Below are 15624 nucleotides of genomic sequence, written 5' to 3'. Positions count from 1 at the left end.
AAAGCGTAGGCCAAGGGTAAGGTTCAGAATTACAAAATGGCATTCCTAAAGAAAAATAGGGTTCCTTAAAAATTTCGTTTAACTTTTACCAGATCTTTAGAACTCATGTACATACAATGTGAAATTTTAGAGAACTATATCATTGATTGACAAAACATTTCCTTAACGATTTCTATAGATTGGAGTCAATCTACGTATTTGGTATGAGAAAATGTGCCGAAAATAGGCTCGATATTGACGTAGTGAAAAGTTATTTAGCAGCAATTTAGTTAGGACTGAAAGTGTAATTTCAGTGAAATTAAACTTGCATTGACAAGTATTTGCAAATCAAAAAAAAAAAAAAAAAAACATTATATATATATTAAAGAAATCTTACTTTTCCCGAGCAGACCTTCTACTACGTATGCTATGAAACGTTATTGATTCAATTTTCTTATTCAACATGTATTGATCTGACTAGAAAAGCACAGTATTGTAGTTAATAAGAGTTTGATAACACTGCAATAATCAATAACAATCGTGATTTTGTGTAGTATATTCGTGCGTAGTTCTGAGTTCGAACCTAATTAGAAAGTATCAATTTTCGGTTTTAATCCAATTAATAGCTCGAACAGTACTTAGCTTTAGCCAGTTTATAAAATGGAGGGAAAATGTATAGTAATGTACTATTCTACTTATTTTAACTCCAGACAAAGGAAATGTAAATTGCCAAGACGGGATTCTCGGATATCTATATGTTTCTGACCCGATTCACATCACGTGCCGGCAAGCATGCGGTCCGAAGATGGCATTATGGTAAAGATCTCTTCTTGAATTTTTAGGACTTTAGAAAAATAGATTTTCTTCTTTAAAAAATCGCCTTATCTGAGAAATGACTTGCTGGAAAAATAGTGGAAGAACGCATCTTAATTTTACACGTAGGTATTTCAATTTATATATAGTGTCATCAATATTCGTATATCTGAAGTGGGAATTTTACTTCCTGACTTTGATCCAACTTTCATATTCTCAAAGTTAGGTTACAAGTTTATCAATGTTTATATAAAACTAAATAAGATTATATGAATTGGAATGACGCCTTACAAGAAACCTTTTGAATATATTATTAAATTTCGTACTAACAATGAATAACATTATAAGTTTCAGAATTATAATCAGGAAAGCTTCAAACAAAATATTTATTAATTTCTCGCTCTATAATATTCTAATCTATCTCAGAACGCTAAAGGTTTATTTAAATTTAATGAACAATCTCTTGTTTTCACTACGAGTAAATTACTTGATGAAACACACATAATTTATTCTGTAAATAATATTGTTTATTAATAGGCTGAGATGCTTCCAAATAGATAACTCTGAAGTGTTTACTAATCTTTGACAGCATGTATTTTCCCCATTGGTTGTTTTAAGTTTAAGGTCCTTTTCCAGTACTAAGTCACTATAAGACGTGGATTTACACTTTAAACTGTTTTCCAAACCATCGTAAGGGCTTCCGAAATAATCCAACGAGTTGTAGCAGTGCAACGTACCGAATTATTACCCAGCAAAAAATCAATCTTTTCTACAAAGTTATGGAACAGTTGGTACATTGAAATCTTGGTTAAAAAAAATAAAAAATAAAAAATAAATAAAGTATTAGAAGGACGCTCTAAATTATAATACTGTATACTAGAGGACCAATTTCAAAAACTAAAATTACTTATTTTGGCCACTTAGTGAAAACACTTTCAGAGGTGAGTGGAGATGTGACATTCCTAGTTGTGTACTCAGGTAAAATATACTTTCGAAAATCAATTTTGTTCCAAACGTATTTCGGAAGTGGTTTGCAAATCGAAACGCTGGAAAATAAAGACACGATTTTTGTTTACAACTCTTTTGCCTGACATATGTAATGAGGGCACTAAATCGAATTGAGCTTGTAGGGGTAGAAGACAAATCCCTGATGATGAAATGGTGGAAGAGATAAACTCTTAACCTATGTATAAAGCGTGGTAATGGGCAAACTTGAAAGTTGCACAGTACATGATGCAGAATATTATCAGTGCTATAACATAAGTCATTATTTGAAGGTATGTAGAAAGAAAAATGGGATTCAAAATATTGGGATTAAGGAAACAGAGAATGTAATACTAAATAGGTGAAAATAATGTCAAAATTGGCATGTTGCATAGTGTAGCTTATGTTGTTTGGATTAGAATTAAGCTTTGAAAGACAAAGTGATGAAATACAGAAGCTTTTAGAGATGAAGGGTTTCAGCTTTCATTCTGTGCATATGTAACAGAAAGAGGTTTTAATAGACCAGAAGAGGATGTATAGATGAAGGAGAATGGAGAGATTAATAGAATGAAAGGGAAAAATAAAAATTTCATATTGGCACAGATTGCAGAGAACAGAATGGGTAGCGTACAGGAGTCACGAGAGTTAGGAACAAAGGAACAAATTGGAAGGGGTAAGAGATGAATTTATAATGATCATATTGATATGAATAGTGTAGAAAACTACCAATCTCTTGAGTTGTCACGTGGTATGCAAAACCTTGACACAGGATTTACAGCAAGGAAAGCTTCAAAGTACTAAAAGAATGATAAACTCGATCAAAGTGCAGGAAACAGAAGAAGAATAAAGACAATATACTTGAACAGTGATGGCAGTGAACATAATATCGGAGTCGTACAGAGAATACGACGCACAATACCAGAACAATGATTTATTTTCTAAAAACGACGGTAGGAGGTTAGTAAAAAGAGGACTAAAAAAGAAGAAGAAAGAATGATAGAATTGATACATAGATGGTTTTTCAAAATGAACACTAACTGAGAGAAGACGTAAAAGATGATTGAAATATTACTGTTATTGTATTTCATATTATGTATAGTTGAAGGTGACTCTGTATAGTATTCCATTGTAGTTTTGGAATAAGACAACTCTGCTGGAAATATCGTAATGCCTCTTTGATAATGTATATTTTTTGTAATAGTAAGTAAGGAACCACTGAAGCGAGAAAAAGAAGTTTGTTTTTGTTATATTATGGTAGATATTCAGAACCAGTGCCTTAAACTACGTTTAGTTGTACACCAAAGTCTGAAGGTGAATCCAACATGTATAGCTTTTGAACTACAATAAGTACTAATGCATAAACATTAAAAATGCTCTCATCATATTTTACGACTTCTGCTTTAATAATCTAATATATTGTATAATAAAGTGGATTTTGTGCGTTATTCGTTGACGACCACATATGTTTTACCATGTTGCTGAAACCAACGAAGCCTAATACTACTACAAGAAAAGGAGGATTTATTAATACAAGTAAGAAGCAAACAATGAGACAACGAAAATTCTTCTTGCATCCTTTGTCATCATCAATTTGAAAAAACAGCGTTGCTGTTTTTGTTATGAATAATTCCTTTGGATTAGAGATTCTGTTATCCTCGAATTACTGTATTATGTTACATTAATTTCAAAGTGAATATTTTGTTATAGAGAATATGCTTATTTGAATTCAATAAAGAGCTAAATTATTTAGCAAAGCGTCAAGGAAGATGAAGTTTTGTATTGTAAGGAAATTAAAAAAAAGATGAAGGAACATCTAAATACTACGACTCAGAAGAGATGGTCATTGAATTAGTAACATGTTTATTTCAGATCAAAAACAAAATTCTAAAAAGTGAAAAATTCTCAGCTTTTTTTTTTGTTCTAGCCAAAGTTACATTTTCTTCTCTCCTACTATTTGTATTTGCCCATTTAATATTAGTGCACAGCTTATACTTCTGTTGAATTAGTATGTAGCATATTCGTTCTTTTATGTTTTAAATATACAGGTTGTTTTGAAAACAACACTGACAACGTTTGGGAGGTGATTACTGACACCAAGATAAGACAAAAAGTATAGACCAACCTGGGTACAAAAATGCTTCATTTCGAAGTTATAGGCTGCCGAAAATAAGAAAAAAATAAATTTTAAAGGTCCATAACTCCGAAACTATGGGACCTGCCGTAGTCGGGTAAAGACTTCACTTAGGAACTAATATGTACCCTATCAAAACATCCATGTTTCAGAATCCTAAAGTACTCACGCAACAATTTTTCTACAGGCAATTGGTGAGTACTTCAAATTATATGCCTGTAGCCAAACTCCCTCTATAAAAATGTTGCGTGAGTACTTTAGGATTTTGAAACATGAATTTTTGGATAGACCAAATATCAGATCCTAAATGAAGTCTTGACCTGACTGCAGAGGTCCTTTAGTTTTGGTGATATGGACATTTAAAGTTCAGTTTTTCATGTTTTTGGCAGCCTATAACTCCGAAAGGAAGCATTTGTGCATCCAACTTGGTCCATACTTTTTGTGTTATCTTGGTGTCAGGACTCACCTCCCAAAGGATGTCAGTGTTGTATTGAAACACCCTCTAGGCTTACTCAAATTGAATCCAAAATGTTGAGATTCCATATATAAAGGAATGCATGTATCTATTCCCACGAGGTATCTCATTTGTTATGTATATCCATTATCCATAATTCAGTAACAAGGCAGGCAAACACATTGTCTAAAATAATGTTCTCGTTACATACTCGTGACAAAGACAAAATGTATATTCCAAGAAATGCGAGACAGTGTTTTGAGTACCACTATTACTCGACACAGTCGATCGATAAAATCAAAGTTGGAAAAGTTGACGTGTAAGAACATTCCAGTGGTTGATTTATCAATAGTTCGGAAAAGGTAATGGAGATTACTCAAAAAGGCTTGAATGAATTTTGGGACAAATGAAAAAATCGGTCTTAAGGAACTGACAAAGTTGCTGACCTCAATTAAACGACTGTTATATGTTGAAACATTACAATATATTACAGCTGTGCATGTATTATCATTATTACATGTTCTTCAATGGCAGAGAGCTCCTTCGTAGCTAAGCACTTAGCGTACGTGCCTTTGGCGTGGGAGACCTGGGTTCGATTCCAGCCAGGAGCTCATGTAGTTCGGATTCCACGTTAATCAGTAGGTCCCGTTTCATATACCCTCACTGCTGAGAGGTACGTTAAACTTAAAATCAACTCAACTTCAGTGACAGCAGTAATAATCTCGCAGACCAATGTTTCTTTATTCTCCTATAATTTTTATGTGCTTAGCAATAAGGACCTTTCTAAATTACGAAGGAACAAGTTCAAACGCACAGTAAAATTCTTAATTATTCCATATTCAACGCAGAAAATACGATGCTTGATGTTCTTCAAAGTGGAAATAAGAAGGGGAAAATAAAGGGAATGGATTTCCATTGCAAGCAGTTTTAAAAGTAGTAATATCTCTTCCAGACATAAACACGAGCAAATATTATACGACCTCGCTACATTTCATTTTAAGATTACGTTTTCTCATTTTCGTAAAGTAGGCTATTAACAATTACAACTATTTGTACTAACAAGGTGTGAATTCAAACCTGTTGACTACATCGTTACCTGCAAATGTATTTTTCAATTCCTATAGAAAAGGTACATATCTTACTAGTGGTGCATTAGAAAGGCGAACAATTGCTTTGAACAGCATTAAAGAAAGGACGTAAAAGATATCACACTCCTTTGAATGCTGAAAATGAAAAAGTATGTAATAGTTATGCTTCATATCAGAATTTAAAAAAAAAATCTTCAAAGTGAAAAAGCACTTGTGTCCGTGGGGAAGTCCATGGGGAAGTACGAGGAGAAAGACGGCAACGTCAAAGCCAGTTTCGCTTCTGCTGATCTTATAACTTTGCTTTTGATCTTTGTAGTTATTGATAATGAACTTAGTAGAGCGAAAATGCTTACCATTTCTACCGTTTCTTTTGTCAGGATCTTGGAAATAAACCAATAACTTCAAAATGTGTTGCAGGAACTACAGGATATGTTATGTCTGCGTCACGAGGATTGTGTTTAAATTGATGAAACAGTTCGGAAACTATTAAAATTACATATGTATAGAGAGGTTATGTATTTTTGCTGATAAATGAACCAGAAGGAAGTAATATTTGTAACAAAAAATAAGACTTATATTACATTTTACAAGAATTTATGACGTGAAGATACACATATAATTGAAATTATGTGATCCTATGTTATTATCCCATTTGACGAATGTGCACTATAAATAGTTCAAACCCCACTAAACTTAAGAAAAAAAAACATTAAATTTCTAATTCTGTAGAGTTTTTTGTTTATTATTTTTAACTAGTTAAAAGATAACAGAAAAATATATAAAGAGACGATAATTTTTCAATACTCTACCCAGAAAATGAAACATTTTTTTAAAAAATGGGTATATTATTTTATATTTATAGCAATAACACGAAGAACTATTCAGGGAAGTTTATAATATATAAAATACTTTCCATATTGATTCACAATGCGTTCATCCTAGGAACAGAAAGTAGGTAATTTTGCTTCACATGATCGTTGCTTAAAGTTTTTTTTTTATTTGGTTTAGTTTAACGTTCAACACTCATACCTACTAGGCTAAAGGAGACGTGGACCTGCTGATTATAGTGGAATCTCAACCACTTTTGTCGTTCAAGGATATAGCTTAAAGCTAGTATGTAAGGCAATCGTTAGGTTCGAGCATAGGACAAAAAATCGCTATCCTTGTGAATCATTATGTATTACACTCACTGTTGCCATCATGTAATCGGACAACACGGGGAAGAAACAGCAACAACAGCGTTCTACACTTCATACGTGTAAATGGCCGGAACAAAGCCACATATGAACGCAGAAATAATTAAGTTTCTTACCAGTCAAAAAATTCGTGAGTGAAGGAACTTTCTTCACTAGCAAAAAATTCTTTAATATCTACAACGCAAGAGAAAATGTTTTGCATGAGGTCATTCACGAACGAATATCTTAAAATGTCTCTGCTGTTGACCAACAAATTCTGAGATAATTGTTTTCTATGCTGTTTGTTCACGTACTGACAACTGTGGAAGAAATACTCAATGGTTCTTATGTATTACGCTCTTTGCTCATGTGCTCACATCTGAGGTGTATTACGTTTCCAATGACTGTTATGTGAACCCGCAAGGTTGACCGTGAACCTCTGGAATGTAGGAAGTGTAAATCAATATGAAGAGCTCTTCATATATATACATATTCAACATTTTTACAGCTTAGAGCATGACACAATTTTATGAATAAATCTACATTTTATCTAATGCAGAGAATGAACACGTAAATAGAATTATTCATACAAAATTTAATAAGCACTGTTTTGACACTTCTGCGAAACCTTTTCTCCAGTCAGCTGCGGACGACTTTTCTGATCATTTTTCTATGTCTGTTTCTATCTCGTGTCATATTCACTGTGACATTACGCTGTACCATCTTTCTTCGTACAATTTCCCCACTTTCTATTTGGTCATCCTCGCGTTTGTTTCCTTTTATAACATCTACTTGGTGAACTATATATTCCGAAGGTCTTTTTCTTATATGTCCAGACAATTTCAATCTACTTATTGTAGCTTATTATATAATATTGGTCTCACCTTTACTGTTCTCTGAAAACCATAAGTAGGTCCGGTCCCTTTTCTGTACTTTTCCGTTGGCATCCTACGTACAAATATTGCATCCGTTGTATGGGTCCCGGCATGAAACGAAATTGGTTCTCTGTTGTTTTGGACTCTTCCCTTAATCTTGCTTCTGTCACCTTGTCCCAGAGTTTCATTGCTTGCTCATAAATGTTATTCCCGTGCAGTTACCACTTCTAGCGCATTTCCGTTGTTTTCAAAAATATGCACAATATAACTGCTTCTTCATTCTTTTGGCATATTTCCTTTTCAATATCCTATTAAACAGTCGAGTAAACCCTGAACTTTTTCATTATCTAAACTATTCTATGTTTCGATAGGAACATTATTCTATTTAGGGTTTTACCAATCTTCATCTTTTTTACGACACTTTCTACCTCTATCATGGTTACCCTTTCGGGTTTCATTCAATGAAAAGTTTCTAGATGTACTGCTTCCACATTTTCTTTACATTTTCTTTGAAACTCGAAAGTTGTAAGAAACTCGTTATTTCCATCCTTGATGCACCGAATAAGCGAAATATTCTTCTCTTGCGTATCTTTTACCTGCGAGAGCTTGTAAATCATCTTTTATTTCTCTTTTGTTTCAAGGTTGTTGTACAATCCAGTATAAGCTTCGCTTTTTGCTACTCTGACTGCCTTCTTGGCGTTCTTCGATTCCTTGCAATCCTTCAGGTCTTATTGTTTGACAGTGTTTTACCATTTTTTGTATCGTTTCTTTTTTTCCCCTTCACAGCTGCTTGAACTTCTTTATTCCACCAGCACGTATACTTACCAATAAGACATCTTTCATTTGTTTCTCCTTGACTTTTTTGTCGTTTCCCTGACTGCCATTGATACTAAGGATGTTTTCGATACTAAACAATCGTATTATGTCATTTCTAAGTTTGGTGGCACCATATTTTATTTAACAAGCACAAGTGAAGTAAAACCGAGTACCTATACTGGACAGACCGCGTAGTACCCGGTTTCCAACTAGCTAGTTTCTTGAAGTAAAAATAGTTAACTGATTTATTATTTAATTAGGCATAACTGTTCAAACTGAAAAGAACAGTTAAGAGTTAGAAGTATTTTAATAATTAACACATAACTACATATTATTATTTGTATTGAAACCATAGGTGTAAAATGGTATAGACTAAACTATTTAGAACAATAAAAAGTGTAGGTCACTAATAATGAAGTATCACTCGTCTCTGTATAAAAACCTATAATTGATTAAATTGACCTATGACCTATTGGACATTTTATATTATGGCCTATTGGATATTTGACATAATATGATCTTGCTATTCCAACATTATGTCTCAAGCCCGGTTGCCAAGAAGAAGGAAAACAAACAATACAACTGTTCAATAAAATTCCTACCATAATAACACGTGTTACTTACCTTACTAATACAGCAAATGTAATTAATTGTTTTAAAATAAATTAAAAAGTTGTAATTTATTATTTAGACATATTTAGATACACTATATACTCCCGTGTGCGGGGGCTGATGGTGGAAGACGGAACGCCAACATTCATTGTACTTGAGCGTGGTGGGGGGGAAAACTTCTTTTTCCTATCAGCTTACGTGAAACAGATTATAGATACCTACATTTTACATTATTATTTTGTAAATTCTGCATTATTTAATGGAATAAGACATTCAAATACTTCAAACTCAATATTCGAACTATATGAAAGACTAGCATGTAATTCACCTTAAACCCGTATAAAAGTTTACGTCACAAATATTGACCATGATATTGTGTATACGGTAGTTTGAAAGAACATGTAAAGATTTGGATAACAAATGCATTCGTTATTACAGATTTAACTTCACGCTGAACTAACACATAATTTCAAGAGCTCTTTAGAAGAATAATATTAAACATATATTGATTGACAGTAATGATTGAATATCTGTTAAAGATAAACAAGGATAAAACGAATCCTTATATTTCTGGGATGAGCACCTGAGTACATATCACTTCGTTAATTTGCTCTTGCATCAAGAACATGAAAGATATTATGAAACATTGGAAGAAGTTTAGCAAACATATAGATTAAACAGTCAATCATAGTACCCACTTATTAATCGTAATGCTGCACTTACTTCAAATATATCCGCAAGACCTTTTTGTTAACTAACATGTTACAACACACGGCCCTAAGGAGCAAGGGTTAGGGAGGAAACTCATTCATTCCGATTAAATTGCTCACTGTCAGTATAGCAAATTCCAAAATATTGTTGGTATATATAATCAAACAATGAGCATGCTCTTGAAGCTAACAACGTTGCATCATACCACAATTAAGTCAAAAAATTAACAGTCGTAGCTAGGAAGAAACAGAACAGAACGCCAATTTTAATATCTTCAGATAATAGAACATTACGGCAGCTCCTCTACTCATGTTGTAAACACTGTTAATGCCTATAATTTCCTTGTTCGAATCAGATACTACTGCGTACAGTAAGAATCCTGAACTTCACATAAGGACTAAAAATAGCCGCAATTGAGGAGTTTGATGCAATAAGGACGTAAGTCTGAAACATGCAGTTGGAGAAAAACGATGTTGAAAATTTAAGTAGTGTCTTTTTCTTACATAAAACAATGTAATATGTAGCAGTTTATTCCGATATTGAACTGAAATGTTATCAGGGGTCAAAACAAGCATGACAAAAGCCACAAATGCGTTTGATGCAAAAAGGGCGTAAACTCGCTTACGCCCTTATTACATCAAACTCCTCAATTTAGTCAGACATCATATACTCTGGGAATATTTTTAAAGAATTAAATTTTCTATTTATCATAATCACAGTTCGTCATATTCTGATACTTACTATCTCTTACCATTGCATCAACTAGTTTATCGCCCTAGTTAGCACTAGAAGTTTGTGACTATATGAAGTAAAAGTGCCAGAATTACACAAGGTAAGAAAAACATATCCATAAGAAAGAAGCATGCAACGGTTAATATACCATTATTTTATGACAGGATAATTAGTCATTATATATATATATATATATATATATATATATATATATATATATATATATATATATATATATATATATATATATATATATATATATATTGCCCTCACTAAACTTATTATAAAATAATACACAAAGAAAAGTTTTTAACTCACAAAGATTGTAATGACTTGCACTTACTAAGCACGTGGTGACTTGTGATAAGTTAGAAGATGAAAATAGAAGAAGATTAATGCAAGTTGTAAACAATGTTCGTCCAACGATTTCTCTGTTTGGGAAATAGTTGGACTTGGGAATAACTTTCCCAAGTTATTCCCAAGAAATAGCTGAAATTGGGAAATAATTTTTCCATTGAAATCATTTTTGCTATTCACACCTTTTCTCACATGTTAGCACTTCTTGAGCACTGAATGATTCCTCTTTCATGTTGTAGCTAAGAAAATTTTATTTTCTCATACAGGCAGAAAAACGTGTCAGAGTCCTAGAAGTAGACATTGGCGTAGTGATTAAGAATTTCAACAGCTTTATGGTTTCACTAAACGATTCACACAAACAGATTTAAATGAGTAGAGACAAAAGCGAAACAGCGCCAGAAACAGTTTTCACCTCTTTTCTTTCATACAGCACTTCAAGTTCACTGTTGAATCTATTTTTAGCAAGACAAGATACTTGTCTGTTATTTCACTAAGGTATAAGTCAGGAAATCTTATGTGTTAATTATCAAATTCATCAATCACGAAAAGGTTTCTAACTATGTGATAACCAGAAAACACAAACCTACTTTTAATTTCCATTTTACTATCGTGTCACACGCTTCTATTGCATTTCTCTTCATGGTCTCTGATTCTTTATTATTCGTACATGGTGCCTTAGAGGGAATGCTGATATCAACTTTCACTTTATTCTGAACTTCCTCAATGATGAAATCAGTTTCCCACTTTACTTTCTGAAAGGCGAATCCAAAGGTTTGAATTTGTTCACTGACCTAAACGGGGTATGTCATTTTCTTTTGCAGCTGGGAAAAAGTAATTTCACCATGAAGCATAATTCTGTGTAAAAATATTAACCAGAATACAAGCGACCAATATTTAAGCTTCAGTTTTGATGCCAAAACTCTTTCTTATAGTATTTTCTAATTTAATGTCTTCATTGTTTCCAATTTATTCCATTACATCAAATAGCTCTTTCTTGTACTCATACACTACATTCACCCTACGCAAATGAAAATTCCACCAGTTTGTGACGCGCAAGGCAATCTTCTGTGCACTGAAGCATCCAAGATCCTAGTTCCCTCGGTTGTGACTACATATCCTAGAAAAATGTGCAAAGAAGATGCAAGAATTCTGATTTAAGGATGCTACATGAGACATTATAAGATTAAACTGATGAGCATAACAATGAATGTGGTTTGCGGTGGGATATATTGTCTTCTATGAGTTTCTCCACCCCCAGAGGTTATCGGAAGACCCGGGATCACGGATGGTTCTCAGTTGCAGCAAGTGACCTGCCAATAATGGCAGAATATCAATGATGATGATGGTGCACCCCATTTGTGCATGCATTCATAACTGAAGCACCATCAACAGTTTGTGCTATTAGTTTGCTTGCATTTTCACTTACCAAGGGATTCAGTTGGTTTAAGATACCATTTGTTATTGGAAGAGCAGTATGACAATCAGAATTTACAAAATTTTACAATCTCTCTACTGGGATTTTTTCAACGATGTATTTCAGTACTAAAATTAATTGAAACTAAGCAAACAAATGTATCGTTTCATCAACTATGATTGCAGCTTAATCCACACTTCTTCTTTGTTTGGTCATTTCCTCATATTATACTCATAACATGCAGTGAAGCATTGTATCTGTTGTTTTGTTCATTGTTCATTCTGCTGTTTTTGACGTGTTTTTGAATACAGATGACTGGCTTAGGTGCGTTTTCGTATGTGTTATCCAATTCTGTGCTGAAATCAATTAATTCCAGAAAGACACCTTTGTTTGAAGATTCCTCATTCTCGTTATGCTCCCTTAAAGCGAGTTCTACAGCATCGTAGAAACGAATGTAGTTTATAATCAAATTCAATATTGTTGAAGAATACTGTTGATTTTTCATGTATTTTAATATTATCTTTAGCTCAAAAATACACTAAGTCAATGACGCTATATTTTGACTATTATTATTATTATTATTATTATTATTATTATTATTATTATTATTATTATTGCATCATTTAAGGTAGTGTCTTGGCACATTGGCTTGTCTACATGTTCCACCCTTGCTAGGTATTATCCAGAATTTATCCATTTGTGTAGAAATAATTTCATTTTCTGAATACCAGTAGCCTATACCAATCTTATATTCCACTTTCTTCCCAGTGAATTAGCTTATATCTCCTTTATAACCAGCCTTTCCAATCTCATTTTTCAATTCTAACGAGTCCCTGAAGATTAGGTGTTATTTTCACAAATGTTCGAAGTATATGTTGTTACATATATTAGCAGGCCAGTATATGATTGTATCAATGGAACACTGATCGCATTACCAGTATGATCCTCTATATTTTTAAGAATGTAACTACAACACTATCTTATTAAAAAAGATTCTTAAAATAAAGGCTTTCACAGCAAAACATTAATAATTTGAATTATTATTACGTCAAAGGAAAGCCTTATACTTTCTCATGATAAGAACACATTTTAAGATAAAACTATTTGTTTATTTAATGTCAGAGGATTGTGCTCTCTGAAAGACGGACGATAAATTCGAGTGATTAACAACGAAGTATTTCATGAAATGAAGGTAAGAGAAAAGTAGAAAACCAATAAAATTATGGACAAGATGCTATCTAACACGACCTCATGAGGCTTAGAGTCAAAACTACTTTAGTTTGTAAATGAATGAATCGTGCTAACACTGAACCGACATGTTTTCGTGTGTGCATAGTTAAACTTTAGTTAGGATTAAACTGCTTTCGTATCTATAAAGGGAAACATATTTTTGGTAAATTACATTCCTTTTTTATGCACTGTTTTTTTTTAGTTATTATTAATTCTGAATCTAATATTATTTTCTTAAAATCTGCAACGCCTAAAAATCACTCTAGTCACTGCTAAATAGCGTTCAAAACGTTTCTGGTAAGAAGAATATAACGATGAGGAGCACAGAAAGGTAATAAGGAAATGCATTAAAGATAACAATTTGCATGTAATACATATGAATGAGTATTTGAAGTCTTTTGTTCTGTTTAAAGATAAAAGAAGGGTTCTTCAAGCAACACAAATATATTAAAATGTTAATGGCGGAATTGTGTTAAAGGAAAAGACTGCGAAATAAACAAAAACGTTTAAAAAATCTAAAAATCAATAATTGTTTCTCTATGGTTAATTCATGGTAAATATCGTTAGTTAAAGCAATACGAATATTCATGGAAATTATTCAGAGATAATATGTAAAACAAATTTTGTTACAGAAACGATCATTAAATATAAAGATGTATTAAGTAACATACCGAAGATCTGGTAAGTTTGACGACCATATCACTGTAGTCATTAAAGTACCATAAATGTCATTGTAAGCTGATAATTCCGGGAGTATCTGCAAGACACTGAATAGCTACTAATTGAAATCAGTTAGAAATTATTGTTTCGATGTCTTAAAGATTATTTCTTTTATTCTACGAAGTCATATATTCAAGTGTACGGTAAAGTTGGTATATACTTAGTAGACGAAAATAAAGAATATTCTTTTTCTATGTAATACAACGTAAATTGTAAGCATCGGACAAGAAAATTATTATATAAACAAGTATGGTAAATGGCTTATGAAAGTTGCCATCAAACACACTAAAATCAACCTCTGAGAATTCTTGTTCAGTATATACTAGCAGAATCCTTGTTTCTCGCACACGGAAAATAAGGATAATGGAAAATATCTACTTGAAATGTATATGACAAACTTTTCTAGCCTCATAATACTTGTTCATGCAAACTTGGTTTCAGTGGCTTTACGTAAACACCAGCACAATCACTTCAAATTAACTTTTTCTATAGCGTATTTCCTAGGTAAATACTTCTCGTATGAGATATTTATATTTTATATGGTACGCCAAATAAATATTAAGTATTCAGATTTCGTGGCTACAAAAGGAATAGGTAATATTAATGGAAAACTTTTCAATCAACCTACATATTTTACAAGTAGACATGGAAATAACATAAACTGTGTTTTTCACACATTTTAGGATATACACAGAATATTGAAATCAGATTTTAAGTAACTAGTGTAAACAAAAAACGTTTGGCCTCATTTCCATTCTCTTAATTTTGAGATTCAGAAAGTTCTGTCTTATTCATGGTCAAAACTCTTAAAAGAACAGTGTAAAATTTCATTTACCTGTTCCAGTGGGAAATCTTCACTGTAAATTCAATTCACTGTAAATCTTTCGAATATCAGTGAACAGTGGAGAAAATTCCAAGACCTGTTTCTTTCATCTTAGCGGTTATATTTTGTTAAACTCCGTCATATTCCGTGTTCCACTCAGTCAACGGATTTAATGAGAAAATTTGTACAAAATTTCAAGTTCCTACTCCCTAGTATTTGAAAGATCTGTTGAACGACGAAACATCCCTCAATTCCACTTTTCTTCTTACAAGTTTCTTTCCTTAAAACTATGTTACACTTAGCAAAGTGTTCAGGGATAAAAAATACAAAATTTCGCTTCCTGTATTCAAGAATTCAAGTGTTCCGACAAAAATCGATGAAAAACACCACACACCCTCTTTGTCAGCAGATGATGGATTTCGTAAAGCTCAGACTTATCATTAGTCCAGAGTTCATTGATACCGTTACTATGTATAAATTTTTAATTTTCTACCGGTAGTAGTTTCGGAGATCTGGTGATAAGGCATAAAGAGTTCCAATCCTTTTCTCTCTGTCCCATGTTAAGGTTATGTTTTTCTAATTTGGTCTTATTCCTACCTAAGTCTCAAGGAGAGTATCTGTCTAAAATCCTATATCTAACAATTTCGGAAGTACAATAAACAGCGAGAATATTATCTACTCCCACTTACTTTGTTCGTAGGGATTGCATT

The sequence above is a fragment of the Thermobia domestica genome, chromosome 1, assembly GCF_964235325.1.
Source record: "Thermobia domestica chromosome 1, izTheDome1.hap1.1, whole genome shotgun sequence".
Lineage (NCBI taxonomy): Eukaryota > Metazoa > Arthropoda > Insecta > Zygentoma > Lepismatidae > Thermobia > Thermobia domestica.
The sequence above is the reverse complement of the archived record's forward strand: the minus strand, read 5'-3'. Positions refer to the sequence as shown.